We start from the raw sequence: 14,522 nt of genomic DNA on the forward strand, positions 1-14,522 counted from the left end.
TCCCTCCATGTGGGTAGCAGTCCCTCTCTCTTCAAAAATGCAAAATTATCGAAACGGCCCTGTACTTGCAGTAGATCTCCACCATTGCTTAGAAATATCTTCTACAACGTCCAAAATGTCCTTGGGCAGTGGTAGAATGACTATGGGCTTGCACTACAGCTCCATTCTGACCCATTATCCTTTCTTGGGCTGAAAAGAATAATCAACTATATGGTGGGCTAGACGAATGCGTACTTGCGTTCTGTCACGTCCAACTTGCTCCAAATTTAGTCCTCTTTACAACCATGGAAAGCAAAATGGCAACTTTATGTGTAACTTGGCATATGCAGCTCCCGATAGTCCAGAATAGCCCAAAACCTGAAAAACACAAGAAAGCACCAAAGTAACTCCGTCCAATGTTATAAAATGTATGCTTTATGCCCTAAGATTTCACACATAAATGTGCTCATCAATGCCACATCAGCTGTCTTTTGGCACACAAATCGAGGCAAAACCCAAAAACACCAACTTAGGCATTTTTAGGGACGCAAATCAGTACAAGGCCATCAGATGCCACACCGGTAATCTTTTGGCCCAGAAATCAAGGCAATGCCATTAGATGCCACATCGACTGTCTTTCGGCATGTAAGTCAAGACAAAACCCAAAAACACCAACTTAGGCATTTTTAGGCATGCGAATCAGTACAAGGCCATTGAATACCACATCGGTAATCTTTTGGCCAGAAATTAAGGCAATGGCATTAGACGCTACATCAGTTGTCTTTTGGCACGTAAATCGAGTCGACACCCAAAAACACCACCTTAGGCATTTTTAGGTACGCAAATCAGTACAAGGCCGTCAGGTGCCACATCGACAATCTTTCGGCCCAGAAATTGAGGCAATGCCATTAGATGCCAAATCGATTATCTTTTAGCACGTAAATTGAGGCAAAACCCAACAACACCAACTTAGGCATTTTTAGGCACGTAAATTAGTACAAGGCCGTCAGATGCCACATCGATAATCTTTCAGCCCAGAAATCAAGACGATGCCATTAGACGTCACATCGGCTGTCTTTTGGCATGTAAATTGAGGCGAAACCCAAAAACACCAACTTAGGCATTTTTAGGTATGCAAATTAGTACAAGACCACCAGATACCGCATCGGTACTCTTTTGGCCCAAAAATCAAGGCGATGCCATTAGATGCCACATCGACTATCTTTTTGCACGTAAATCTAGGCCAAACTCAAAAATACCACCTTAGGCATTTTTAGGTACGTAAATCAATACAAGGCCATCAGATGCCACATCGGTAATCTTTTGGCCCAAAAATTGAGGCGATGCCATTAGATGGCAAATTGGCTATCTTTTGGCACATAAATCGAGGCAAAATCTAAAAACATCAACTTAGGCATTTTTAGGCACCAAATTAGTACAAGACCGCCAGATACCACATCGGTACTCTTTCTGCCCAAAAAGCAAGGCGATGCCATTAGATGCCACATCGGCTGTCTTTTGGCACACAAATCAAGGCAAAACCCAAAAACATCAACTTAGGCATTTTTTTAGGCACATAAATCGAGGCAAAACCTAAAAACACCAACTTAGGCATTTTTAGGTACGCGAATCAGTACAAGGTTGGGTTGATCATGTTTAAATTTGTATTATTTTTTTTTCTTTTTATGGTTATGATTATTTATTATCAATTGACTGGTATCTAACTAAAACTTTCATCTCTTGTTTTATGTAGGGTAAGACTATCCCTACGCCAAAGAAGTACTACGGCATGCAAAAGGTGTGGGAGTGGTATGCAGAGCTCTGCTCGGAGGTGTTATCCTAAGTCAGGCGTACCAGATTGGGGCACATCGCTGCCTGCCCCATCCGTGAGCTGGACACTCTGACTGTCCAGGCTCTAGTGGAGAGATGGTGGCTGAGCACCCATACATTCCATCTCCCACTAGGAGAGGTGACCATCACACCTCTAGATTTCTACATGATCACGGGGCTACCGTTTGGAGGGGCACCCGTGGTACTGACTCTAGAGGACCAAGCCGACCGCTTCTCCTACTGGGGTTGTATGATCGGACTTGAGGTTACCCACCGAGGCATTCCAACTTCTGCCATGAGGCAGTTCTAGAAGGCGAAGGGGGTGACTGACCAGTCCCCTTCAGAGGATCACGACTAGGAGGCGAGGTGCTTCCTCCTCTACTTGCTGGTCGAGGTCGTCTTCAGCGACATGATCGGCTAGGTGACCGTGGATGCCGCCTTCTGTCGCTTCTTTGAGGATTTCAACGCGGCAGTGAGATTTGACTGGGGAGGTTCGGCTTATGCCCACCTCCTCTATATGATGGACTTTTTAGTCCTAGGTTCCCCAAACCTCATCGGGTGCTCCTACGCCATGTGAGTATGTCTTCCCTGCTTTCCTTCTTATCTTTTTTTATTATTTTTTTTAATTTACTTTTATTATTGTGCAAACTAACCAACTTCTTTTATTTTTGCTTTGGTTACAGACTTGGAGCTATGAGATCCTGTCCTTCCAGGCTCCCTTCTTCAAGGGAAGGGAGGATCAGGGCATTACATTCCCTCAGGCCCGACGCTGGTTCGTAAGGACTTTGTTGAAGAGCGGGCGCCAGAAGGATTTATCAGCCGTTCGGGGTCTCCTGAACGAGCTGCGACTCGAGGATGTAAGTTTGAAGCCATTTCCCTTTATTTTTTGTACTTTATCATTATTTATTATTATTATTATTTATTTTGCATCCTTTATTCATTAACACCTTCTGTGTTTGGCAGACCACGCTCCGCCCTTACTTCCTGGAGTATCTTCCCGAGCTAGACCTCTTCGCTCGGGCATCCGTCCTTTGCTCCTATAGGATCCTTTTTGAGGGTCCATAGGGGTTCTCCTTTTACTTAGGAGAGCGGGTGTCCCTGCAGTGGTCTGAGGAGAGACTCGTCCCTTGTCTCCCTTTGGCTCAGATGCACTCCCCCCATCTTATGGAGCCGACAGATATCCAATGCCTGCGAGTGGGTGAGTTGGCGGCGCAGCTTGGCGCCGCCGGGGACTACATGGCCTTTCTCTATCAGGAGACGGTCTGCGTCCCCTTGACTCCAGAGTGTCTACGGGTAAGACATTATTACCCTTCTCTTTTCTTTCCTCTCTTTTTTTTTATCCAAAAAAATGTGGGGAATTGTGCTGATTTATTATTATTCTCTTGCAGTACCCTGTCTGTCCTCTCATCCCTGGGAGTTTTGGGCGGGGACAGTCTTCTCATGCCTCGTGGACGATGGGGGCGGATCCTGAGGCGAAGACTTCTGGTGGAGTCCCGCCTATACAGTTGGTGGGCATGGATGACCACATCCCCTGCTACTGCCCATGGTTTATCAGACCCGATGATCTGAGCATGCCAGAAGTCGAGTTGCCACCCCCTAGGGCAGCAGACCATGCCCTAGGTCTTCCTCTTCCATACGACGGGGTAAGTATAATTATTTATTGTATTTTTATTATTATATTTTTTTTATATCCGGTAAAACCTTCAACCTCTTTTTTTTGCTTTCTGTAGGTGACCGCGGACCGGTACGCCAATATGCGGCATATGATGGCCAGTCTCGATGAGGTCATCTTCTCCAGAGGGGAGACGATACGCCACCTGGTGAGTTTCATCCATTACACTCTTTTTTTTTTTTTTTTGCTTTTTATTTATTGCTTGCTTTTTTTCTCTTTCACAGAGAGCGGGACAGGCTTCGTCAGGCTGAGTTGGATAGATGCCAGGTCGAGTTGGCTCAGGTTAGAGTTGAGATTGATGCTCTCCATTTGAGTCAGGACGTGGCCGATGGTACGGGGGCTAGTATCTCGGTAGACGATCTTGATCACGATTGACAACCCCTCCTCTCTTTTTTTGTTTTTGTTTCTTATGTATATACATTTTTGGTTGTTTTATGTACATCTCTAAGTAGATTCTTTCTTCTTTTTTTTGAATTATTTGTACACATCCCTTTTTTAGGTATATACATTTGTTCAATACCAAAATGATCTCTTTTCCTTTTGGGTAATTTACACATACCACCCCTGAGGTTTGACGAAAGGATAATTTTATCCCCCAGTTTTGGAAAATTCTGTGTACCCCCCTGAGGTTTGCAAACGATAACAAATAAGCCCATTCCGTCAGTTCATAACTAACTGTGTTAAAATTTAGATTTGAACTGACGGAATTACCCTTATAAGAAGGAAAAAAAATCAAAAAACAAAAAAAACCTACAACTCATCTTTCCCAAAATCGATTAGGGAAGATGAGTTGCAGGTATGGGAACACCACTATGTCGGTCTGAACTCTGAATAAGGCATTAGTTGTCAATCCATGGCAAAGAAAGACCAAAACCGCCATTTCCACCTCTAACTCACCACTCTGCACCATCAATAGATGCATCAGTTTAGAGGTTCCCTGAACCTTTTCTTCTAGCTATCTTCATGTGCACATCCTACAAACCATAGCTTCCTATCTTTTTTCAAGAAGAAATAAAGCAACGATTGAATTGAACCCCCTAGGCGGCCAGGCCCCATCCCTCCTCACTCTTTGTGCAATCTCTGTTTCTCTATTTCTCTATTTCTCTCTATACGATTGAACCCCAAGCAGCAGGCCCCAACCCTCTTCTCTCTCTATGTGCACTATGTAATTTTCGTTTCTCTCTTTTTGCTTTTTTCTTTTGTGTCATCTTTTTTCTTCTCCAATGGCAGCTCCTCTTGCCATTCCATCAAAAAGTAATCTCCCTTTTTTGTTCTTGATTTGTTTCCATTAGAGAACCTTTCCTCACACGGTAAACCCAAAAGCCAAAACTGTGTTTTCATGACAAAAAGATACTAAAGCACTGCGTTTCTTCGAAACGTTCTTCTGGGTTTTCTGTATCCATTATAATCACGTCTCTCTCTTTCTCTTATTTCCCTTTCTTTTCGCAAAGTATCATTTTGGTTCAACTTGAATCCTTTTCTTGATCGCTATTTTAATGCAAACTCAATCTTTTTCTTTATCACTCCACTTTCTCCATTTCCTTCCTCTGAACTATGTCTCTTCTGCAACCCCGATCATTTCTATCTCTCTTAACAATCCTTTCTCTTCTTATCTTTCTCTCCCGTTGTTCTTACTCGATTAGGTCTCTCCATGCTACGGATTCTTGGGATAAAGAAAACTACCATGATATTGGCGGTTTTCTCGATGGATTATTTCCCACCTTCATCGAAGCACCTGAATACCGAAACGGCACTAGATGTCCCATTTTGGAACCTAATTTTATCAAATAACCGCAGTGTTACTCCTATTGATTTTGGTTTTTAAACGTTTGCCACTCAATCACTCCTCTTCAACCTCTTTGCCTGAACCGAATCATCAGCATCTTCACCATCACTCTCTGCTCCACCCTCATCACCATCTCCCTCAAGATCCTCACAATCAAACCCTAACCCTAAACTCTGATTTGTTCGCCTGTAATGGGGCAATCTGTCGACCAGATATTGAGTGAGATGGGGCAATTTGTTGGACTATCTCAACAATTTCAACTCTCGCCAAGATCTCAAATTTCTCATCAAGCAGTCTCCTTTGCCCATGCTAGGATGGTTGCAACTCATCTTCCACAAAATTGATTGGGGAAGATGTGTTGTAGGGTTTTTATTTTTTTGTTTTATTATTATTTTTTTATTTTTTTTGGTTTCTTCTTATAAGGGTAATTTCGTCAGTTCAAATCTAAATTTTAACGCAGTTAGTCATGAACTGATAGAATGGGCTTATTTGTTACCGTTTGCAAACCTTAGAGAGGTATGCAGGATTTTCCAAAACTGGGGGGTAAAATTATCCTTTCGTCAAACCTCAGGGGTGGTATGTGTAAATTACCCTTTCCTTTTTTTTCATAGAAGCACAAATTTTATTGATGATAGATTCTATTACAGGGAGAAGATGGGTCGACTTAATATCACTTGTTTACAACATTTTTCCTCCAGCTTTCTGCGAGTAGAATAACCACCTCTTGGGTTAGAACTTCTGGAGCCCGAAAATTCCTTAGCTTAAGTAGTTCTTGCTTTGGGGATGCTAATGAAGGGATGTAAAAACTAGTGTAGGTCCGACCCATGAGCCTCATATAGTTGCATCCGAGTGTTTTTGATAAGTTCACCTTGGCCCTCATCCAATGGCAATCCCATTGTATCTCTTAAGTAGTCCTCTTATCCAAGTATTCTTTCCAATCTTAGGTCTTGCCGAATTCCTACGTCTCTCTTCTTACTTGATAATGCATTGGCCGGAGTTGAGGACACGGAATTGGTTCCACCAATCTTAGCTTCTCCACTAACCACATTTGGAAAACTACTGGAGATCCATGGAAGAAATTTGTTCCATATTTTTTAGATTGGCTCATGAGGTCAAATCCTTTGAAAGTCTCTGTCAGAACTGTGGGAACGATGTCACACCCTTTCTCTATTTGATTGACAACTTCTACGATCATTGGAGACATTCCCTAAGAGGTATTTCCCTATCACACAGAAAAGATACACTCATTTTCTGCATCGGGCTTGGGCTTCCTCTTCGACTTTGTTATCACCAAAGATTCTTACTATCTTCAATGCATCAACCTTGTCGTAGTTAAGAATCTACTTTAACCCCTTTTTATCCATGGCGAAGAATTCTTCCAGTGTCTTAAAGAGTTGATCTTTCTGCATGATCGGGAGAAACAGCTTTCCTCGAGGAGGTGTCATCATGCAAGCCTAGAATTCTTCAATGGTTGGGGTTATCTTGATCTTCCCAAAATGGAAAACATGCAATTAAGGGTCCCAACATTTTGAAACCTCTCTGAGTAAATCATGATGGATCTTGAGACATCTGATTCTTCCCATCACCGACAAGTGGAGATCATCCAGAAGTGTAGGTCCATCCATATTCATACGGAGAGTCCATTGGCATAACTATTCGTCTAGTCCTTCTTTCTTTGATCCTCGCATACTACCTGTGTCAAGGATCCTATTAGTACTTTGGACATGAAATGAATAAGTTTTCAATTAATAGCCAGCTCTGAGCAACCCTATACCTATTATAAGAAATGAATCGAAGGCTAAATAGCGAGATTTACCCATATTTGCTGGGGACGCCGGCTGGCAGGATCACAGAAGGGACTAACACAATGCCCTCTTCTCTTTCTTTCTTTTTTTTGTTTTTTTGTTTTTTTGAGACCGCACCCGAATACATCGAGTTGCCTATCCCTTGAGAGGAATCAGGTCAAACGTAGTTCAAGTTACTCAAGAAACTCAGACAAAATATTTCTTCTATTGATCAATGTTGACTAACCCCTGAAGATCTTCTCCATCAAGGTCAGTGAGTTGAACTGCCTGTCCGGGTAATACGGCTTTGACTCTGTAAGGACCGCTCCAATTGGGCCGAAACTTTCCTTTCGGGTCATGAATCGGGGCCCTTTGCTCTCTTAAGACCAAATCCCCTTCTCCAATGTTCCAAGGGCGCACCCCTTTATTGAACGCTCTAGCCATTCTTTGTTGGTATTTCTTGAGATTATCTATGGCTTTCATCCTTTTTTCATCTAAGAGGTTGAGCTCTTCATACCCAGCCCTCACCCATTCTCCTTTTGGCAATTGGCTGTCGAGTAAAACTCGAAGGGAGGGGACTTGAATTTCTACGGGCAATATAGCTTCAACCCCGTATACAAGAGAGTACGGAGTTGCCCCAGTAGAGGCTCGGATTGATGTTCGATAAGCCCATAAGGCCAACGAAAGCTTCTCAGCCCAGTCATTATGTTTATCTGCCATCTTCTGCAGTATGACCTTTATATTTTTATTGGCAGCTTCGACTGCTCCATTAGTTTGAGGTCGGTAGGTAGTAGACTAATGTCTTTTAATGCCAAACTTGGTACAGAGTCCTTCCACTTTTCCTCAGAAGTGCAAGCCTTAATCCAAAATCAATTGTTGAGGCACACCGTATCTGCAAATGATGTTTTCTTTTATGAACTTTGCCACCTTGGCGGCAGTCAAGACTGCGTAAGATTGAGCCTCCACCCACTTCGTGAAATAGTCAATGGCGACCAGAACGAATTCATGTCCATTAGAGGCTTTAGGAGTTATTTTCCCAATTACATCAATTCCCTAAGTAGAAAATGGCCAAGGGGCGTTCAATGAGTGTAGCTCTGTTGGAGGAATATGGATAATGTTGGCAAATATCTAGCATTGATGGCATCTCTTTACAAAGGTAGCGCAATCTGCTTCCATCGTCGCCCAATAATATCCCATTCTAAGGATCTTCTTGGCAAGCATCTTTGCATTCATGTTCGGTCCGCATATTCCTAGATGGATTTCCTTCATAATGGTTTAAGCTTGCTCCTCATCCACGCATAACAGCTAGATGCCATCATAAGATCTTGTATACAACAGCCTTCCTTGGAGGATGAATTGAGTAGCATATTTCCACAGCTGCCTCTTCTTTCTTTTTGAGAAATGCTTGGGGTATCTCATTTCCCTGATGTAATCAACAATTGGGGTATACCAAGGTTTTTCATCCTCAGTGAGTGTATTGACTGGTTCTCCGTATGCCAGGCTAATCCTCCTTTCTACCAAGAAAGGTCAAATCCTATCCTGAGGATTGCATTCCACTATGGAGGCTAAAGTAGCCAAGGCATCCGCAAACCGGTTGCTATCCCTAGGTAGGTATTCAAAAGAGATTTCTTTGAAGTATCGGGTCAATTGCTCCAAATATACCTAGTAGGGCTTTAACTTCTCATCCCTAGTCCTCCACTTCCCTTGAGTTTGATAGATTACAACAGAAGAATCTCCGAAGACTTTGATCTTTTCCACTCCTATAGACAAGGCCATTTCCAAACCAATGACACAGGCTTCATACTCTGCTATGTTATTGGTGCAATCGAACTCCAATCGAAAGGCCATGGGTAAATAAAATCTTTTGGAGTTACGAGCAATACCCCTGCCCCAAACCCCTTTTGATTTGCAACTCCGTCAAAGTACAATTGCCATCCTTCATTTTGGTCTTCTTCTACAAAGTGCAAATCTTCATCTGGGAAGGAATCCTCTGTTGGTTGTGAATCAGTCTTCACAGGAAATGCTGCCAAATGGTCTGAGATTGCTCACCCTTTTATAGACTTTTGATTGACATAGGTTATGTCGAATTCTGATAGTAACAATAACCATCTGGCCATTCTTCTGGTCAATGCTGGTTTCTCGAAGAGATATTTGATTGGATCCATCCTCGAGACAAGTTTGACTGGATGTGATATTATGTAATGCCTCAGCCTTTTAGCTACCCAAACCAGAGAAGTGCACGTTTTTTCCACTAGAGTATAGTGAGTTTCATACTCTAGCAATTTTCTGCTTAAGTAATAAATCACATGTTCTTCTCCATCTCTTTTGTCAATTTGTGTCATCATCGACCCAATCGATGCTTCCCCTACTGACAGGTATAGGAGCAAAGGCTCACCTAATACGGGAGGGATCAGTATAAGGGGACAGAGCAATACTCTTTGATTTTCATGAAGGCATCCTGGCATTCATCATTCCATTCTTTGGGTTCTTTCTTCCTTAGAAGTCTAAAGATAGGTTCACATATCGCGATTAGACGAGATATAAACTGGCTGATATATTGGATGCGGCCTAAGAACCCTCGCACTTCTTTCTCTGTCCTTGGTGGCGGCATTTCTGTGATAGCTTTTATTTTGTCAGGATCCACCTCTATCCCTCTTTCACTAATGAGGAAGCCCAGCAGCTTTCCTGCCTTCGCTCCGAACACACACTTCTGGGGGTTCAACCTTAGCTTGTATTCTTTTATTCTTTCAAAAAACTTTCTTAGAGCTGTAAAATGGCCTTGCCGATTAATGGATTTGACTATCATATCATCGACATATACCTCCACTTCTTTGTGTATCATGTCGTGCAGTATGGTCGTGGCCACTCTTTGGTATGTTGCCCTAGCATTCTTCAACCCAAAAGGCATCACCTTGTAGCAAAACATCCCCCATGGCATGGTGAATGTAGTCTTTTCTTTATCCCTTGGGCACATGCTGATTTGCTTGTAGCCTGAGAAACGGTCCATGAAGGATAATAAAGCATGGCCTATAGTGTTGTCGACCAATATGTCAATGTGTGGTAGTGGAAAATCATCCTTAGGGCTGACCTTGTTTAGATCATGGAAATCAACACACATTCTGAGTTTTCCATCTTTCTTGGGAACTGGGACAATATTGGACAACCACTGGGGGTATTGAGTCACTAGGAGGAATCTCGTGTTCCATTGCTTGATGATTTCTTTCCTGATCTTCTCACTCCATTCTGGCTGCATCCTCCTTGGTTTCGGCTTGATCGGGCGAGCGTTTGCATATGTGGGTAGCCTGTGTTGCACGATCTTTGAGTCAATGCCGGGCATATTCTTGTAGGACCAAGCGAAGACTTCCTCGAATTCCTTGAGGAGAGAGATAATTTGGGATATTTTGTCATTATTGAGAGAAGAACCTATTTTGATCATTCGAGGGCATTGGTCAGTTCCCAGATTTATGAGACTTGTGTCCTCTCGGACAGCTTGAGCTCTTCTTCACTCTAATTGTTCTAACAAGTTACGATATTCGAGAATGTTATCATCCTCAAAAGAATAAGAAGAAGAAGATGATGAATCGTACTTGGAATCAATAATTTCATTCATGATAAGAGGAAGAGTACAGACAGACTCAACAGATTGGAAGTTTCCAATTTCTTTTGGGAACACAGATACAGACTTAGAAACAGACTTAGACAGTACTAAGCTAGAGCTAGCTACAACTTCAGACTCATCGATATGGAAATTCTCCATCATCCTTGCCGAATTTGCTATGGATCCTTTAAGAGGTCGTATGAGGAGCTGGGGTGCTGGTCCTTCTTCTTCTTCCTTCATGATTACTACTACTTCGAATAGTTCGCCAACCCCTTGATCTCCTTGGATTCCATCCTTGCTTGCTTGATCTAGTTTCATGGCTATCCAGTCCACTTTATCTTCAAAGAATATCTCAAACCCTGGCTGAAGCTGGCCTTTCTCTTGATCAAACCATGGCTCTCGATTTTCGCAATAGAGAAAGTTCTCCCCTTCTTTCACGAAGTATCCGTTCAGAGTCTTGAAGTAAGGAATGCTCCCTACCACACTGTTTCTTTGTTCTAAGGCATTCCTCTTCAAATCCCTTCTTTGATTGAAGCCCAAACCATGACGGTTGGCATTAGCTTGTATTTTTAGGAATGTAGGGATTCCTTGCTGATTCTTCCCCAATCCTAGTCCTGTAAAATACTTCATATTCTTCATTATTTTCATAAAAGCTTTACTCCACATCATTGGAAACTTTGCAGGGACGGGCTCTTCCCCATTCGTAGATACCATGCAAATATTGCCAATTTCGAATCCTCCCAATTGTACTTCTGGCTGGGGTAAATGACCTGCCTCTATGTTAGCCAAAGTATGTACCATCTCTGGGTCTCCGAAAACGGTGATAACTTTTTGGTCATGTATGAACTTCAGCTTCTGATGGAGACTCGATGCCAGGGCTCCCATGGAATGTAGCTATGGTCTTCCAAGCAGCATATTGAAAGATGCCTGAATGTCGATGACTTAGAAATCTATGGTAAAACGGGCAGGCCCTACCTTGATGTTGGTGGTGAGATTCCCGATCACTTCCCTCTTGGAATTATCATATGCCCTGATGGTCTGGCTGGACGGCTTCATTTTGTCCAGGGGTAAACCCATGCATTTTGCAGCCCTTAGAGGCATTACATTAAGAGCGGATCCATTCTCAATCAAAACTTGAGGGACTTGATTTTTGTTACACTCCACGGTGATGTAAAGTGCCTTGTTATGATTCTTCCCTCCTGGGGGTAAGTCTTCCTCTGAGAAAAAGAGTGGCTGGATGGCATAAGTAGCCCCTACTATGTGAGACAATTCTTTTGGTCCCATTTTTATGGGTACTTGTACCTTAGTGAGAGCCTTCAAAACAGTTTCTCGGTGAGTTGGTGAGGCCATCAACAATCCCCAGATCGAGATATTGGCTTGGGCCTTTTTCAATTGATTCAACACTTGATTTTCTGACTTAACACTTGGCTTCCGCTGGTTGGGCTGGTACTTCTCTATCGTTGACCCTTTATTTTTAAAATTCCTCCCACTTCTAGTTTTTGTGACTTTTGAGATCCTCTCCTTGATGATTAGTTCGACTGGGATGAGGCTATCTTCTTCCACATCGCTATCTGTGATGATAATGGGGCCTTTAGAGCGATTATGCTTTTTTGCTTCTTGGTTAACTTCTTCCTAATCTGTCAAGGCTATGATAGATCTTTGAGCTTGGCATAGGATTTCAGTCAAGGTTTCTTGCTTTTGGTAATCTGCTAGACCATAAAGTGATGATCAGAGCTTACTAGATCCTCAGGGATCAACTGGCTTATGGCTTGAAAAGCTTCTAGGGCAGCTTAGTACATTCTTTTTGCTTCTGCCAAGGACTTGTAGAAGTTATGGTTCGTCTCCTTTTCTTGGGAGTCAGAGCTTTCAGTGTTGGATTCTGTACTCTCTTCAGGACTTGAAATGACCGGGTGAATATTTCCTGTCGGGTCATTGGCCAATCTTTCTTCGCTGACATGGCAAAGGATGAAATCATCATGCGCCCTTATCCACTCATAGTGTTCCTTACTCCCGCGGTTGGAAGAAGAAGGACGAGTCCCACACAAATCTTGTGCCAAAGCCAGTGTTAACCTTACAGAATTCTCTAGATGGTAGACTGCCTGAGGGAGTGACCACTGCTCCTTAATGGGTTCCAGCTATTAAAGTTCCTCTTGGTATTTGTCATCTATGACTACCATTCTTGCGAGCATTTCTTGAATTTTGTCAACATTCCTGCGGATCTTATTTACCATAAATGGTAAATCCCATGGGGCTGGTCCACAAATATTCTCATACTTGCCAAGTCGCGTCCTTGGTTGGTAAGGCTCTCCCCCTTCATCAGAACTATCTTCTTCAGTTTCTTCCTGTCGTTCTGGATCTTCATCGTCTAACTCTCTGGCCCCAATTTCGTGCTCGCCTTCACTTTCTTCGGATGAATCTTCTCTTCCTGAATCCTCACCGTCGTCAACCTCCATAGGATGGATGTTGTTGGTTGGGTTAATATGAGACTCTCCCAGATTGATATCATTGATCCATGCTTCCCATGTTTCACTTCTCCTGGGTGGTTCAGGGTAAGATAAGATATCTGAGTAGAGGGCAAGATATTCTGGAGGGGCTCCAAATAGATCATGTGCCAGGGCATTGGCCAACCATGCCATGTTTTTCAATTCATGGAGAGTCCGAGTGAGCACATCATTTTCATTTGGCATTACTAGTTTTTCACAACGTATCGCAAAATTACTGCACACCAGATCTGGGAATAGAGAGGTTGCCTTGTAGAGGACTTCCTGAGTATTAGTGGAGATGTCTAGTATGTCTAATATCTGATAGAAGACGCTCATGCTATAGCGTTAGAAGTCTTCCCAAGATACAGTCCAATCTCCTCTCGGGGCTTCCAGGGATGATATCTCCTCGTCATCTCTACTTTCATCATCACTTAGCAAAATGGGCTGGATGAGGTTAGTTGGATCCTCACCATCATCATTCCCGATGTTGTTTACCCAATCCATTGCGTGGGATCCCTCCTTGACTGTCACAGGGTCCTACTCTTCTTCAGCATATTCCATCCATTCTTCATGGACTTCTATATCATCTGCTTCATTCGTACTATCATCATTGTCTCCCCCTATATGGATGAGGGAGATTTCTTCTGACAGAACTTGACCTATGGCTAATGCCGACACTGCTTTGAGAAGCTTAGGCGTGATTCTGGTGAAATTATCCACTTCTACTTCTTTAGGGATCAGGTGGCAAATTTCGAAGGGTGAGAAGCCGTACTTGAGCAAAGGTGCCCTTACGTCGAGACCTTCCAGCCCAAATTCTTAGAAATCCAACTTCCGAAGTCAGTTATTGGATGCCATGCCCCTGCCACGGTCACACAATTGTCCACCTGCTCGGACATTCCCATCATAGTTCGTTCTTGCACAATGGACGCATACTTGCATTTTCTCAGCCCTTACCTGACGTGCCTGCTCATCCTTCCCTAAATACCACGGGATAGGCTGGATTAGTGTCGTCAGGTCCTAGGTTGGTGCTTCTTCTTGTAACATGTTTATCGACCTTGTGGAAGATTCTGGAGAATAAGTTCCTTTCAAGAGCGGTTGTGGCGCTTTCCACTCTGGTATTGGGTATTCCACCCATGTAGTGCTTTCTGACCTCGGATGATAGAAAGGGGAATCCGGATGATCCACCTCTTGGGAAACTTCCTTCTGAATGGGACACCTCTTTTCTCCTTTATACCTCTTCGCCAAACTTACTCTATAAGCACGTGCATTCATCAATTTCTTCTTCTTTTCGATCGGTTGGATCAACAAGGTGGGGTCTACTTGCTCAGAATCTTCTTGGAGCATGTTTACCCCATGAGCGGGCAGGGGGTTTACAGTAACATTTGGCTGT

Source organism: Telopea speciosissima, chromosome 9 (genome assembly GCF_018873765.1).
Source record: "Telopea speciosissima isolate NSW1024214 ecotype Mountain lineage chromosome 9, Tspe_v1, whole genome shotgun sequence".
Lineage (NCBI taxonomy): Eukaryota > Viridiplantae > Streptophyta > Magnoliopsida > Proteales > Proteaceae > Telopea > Telopea speciosissima.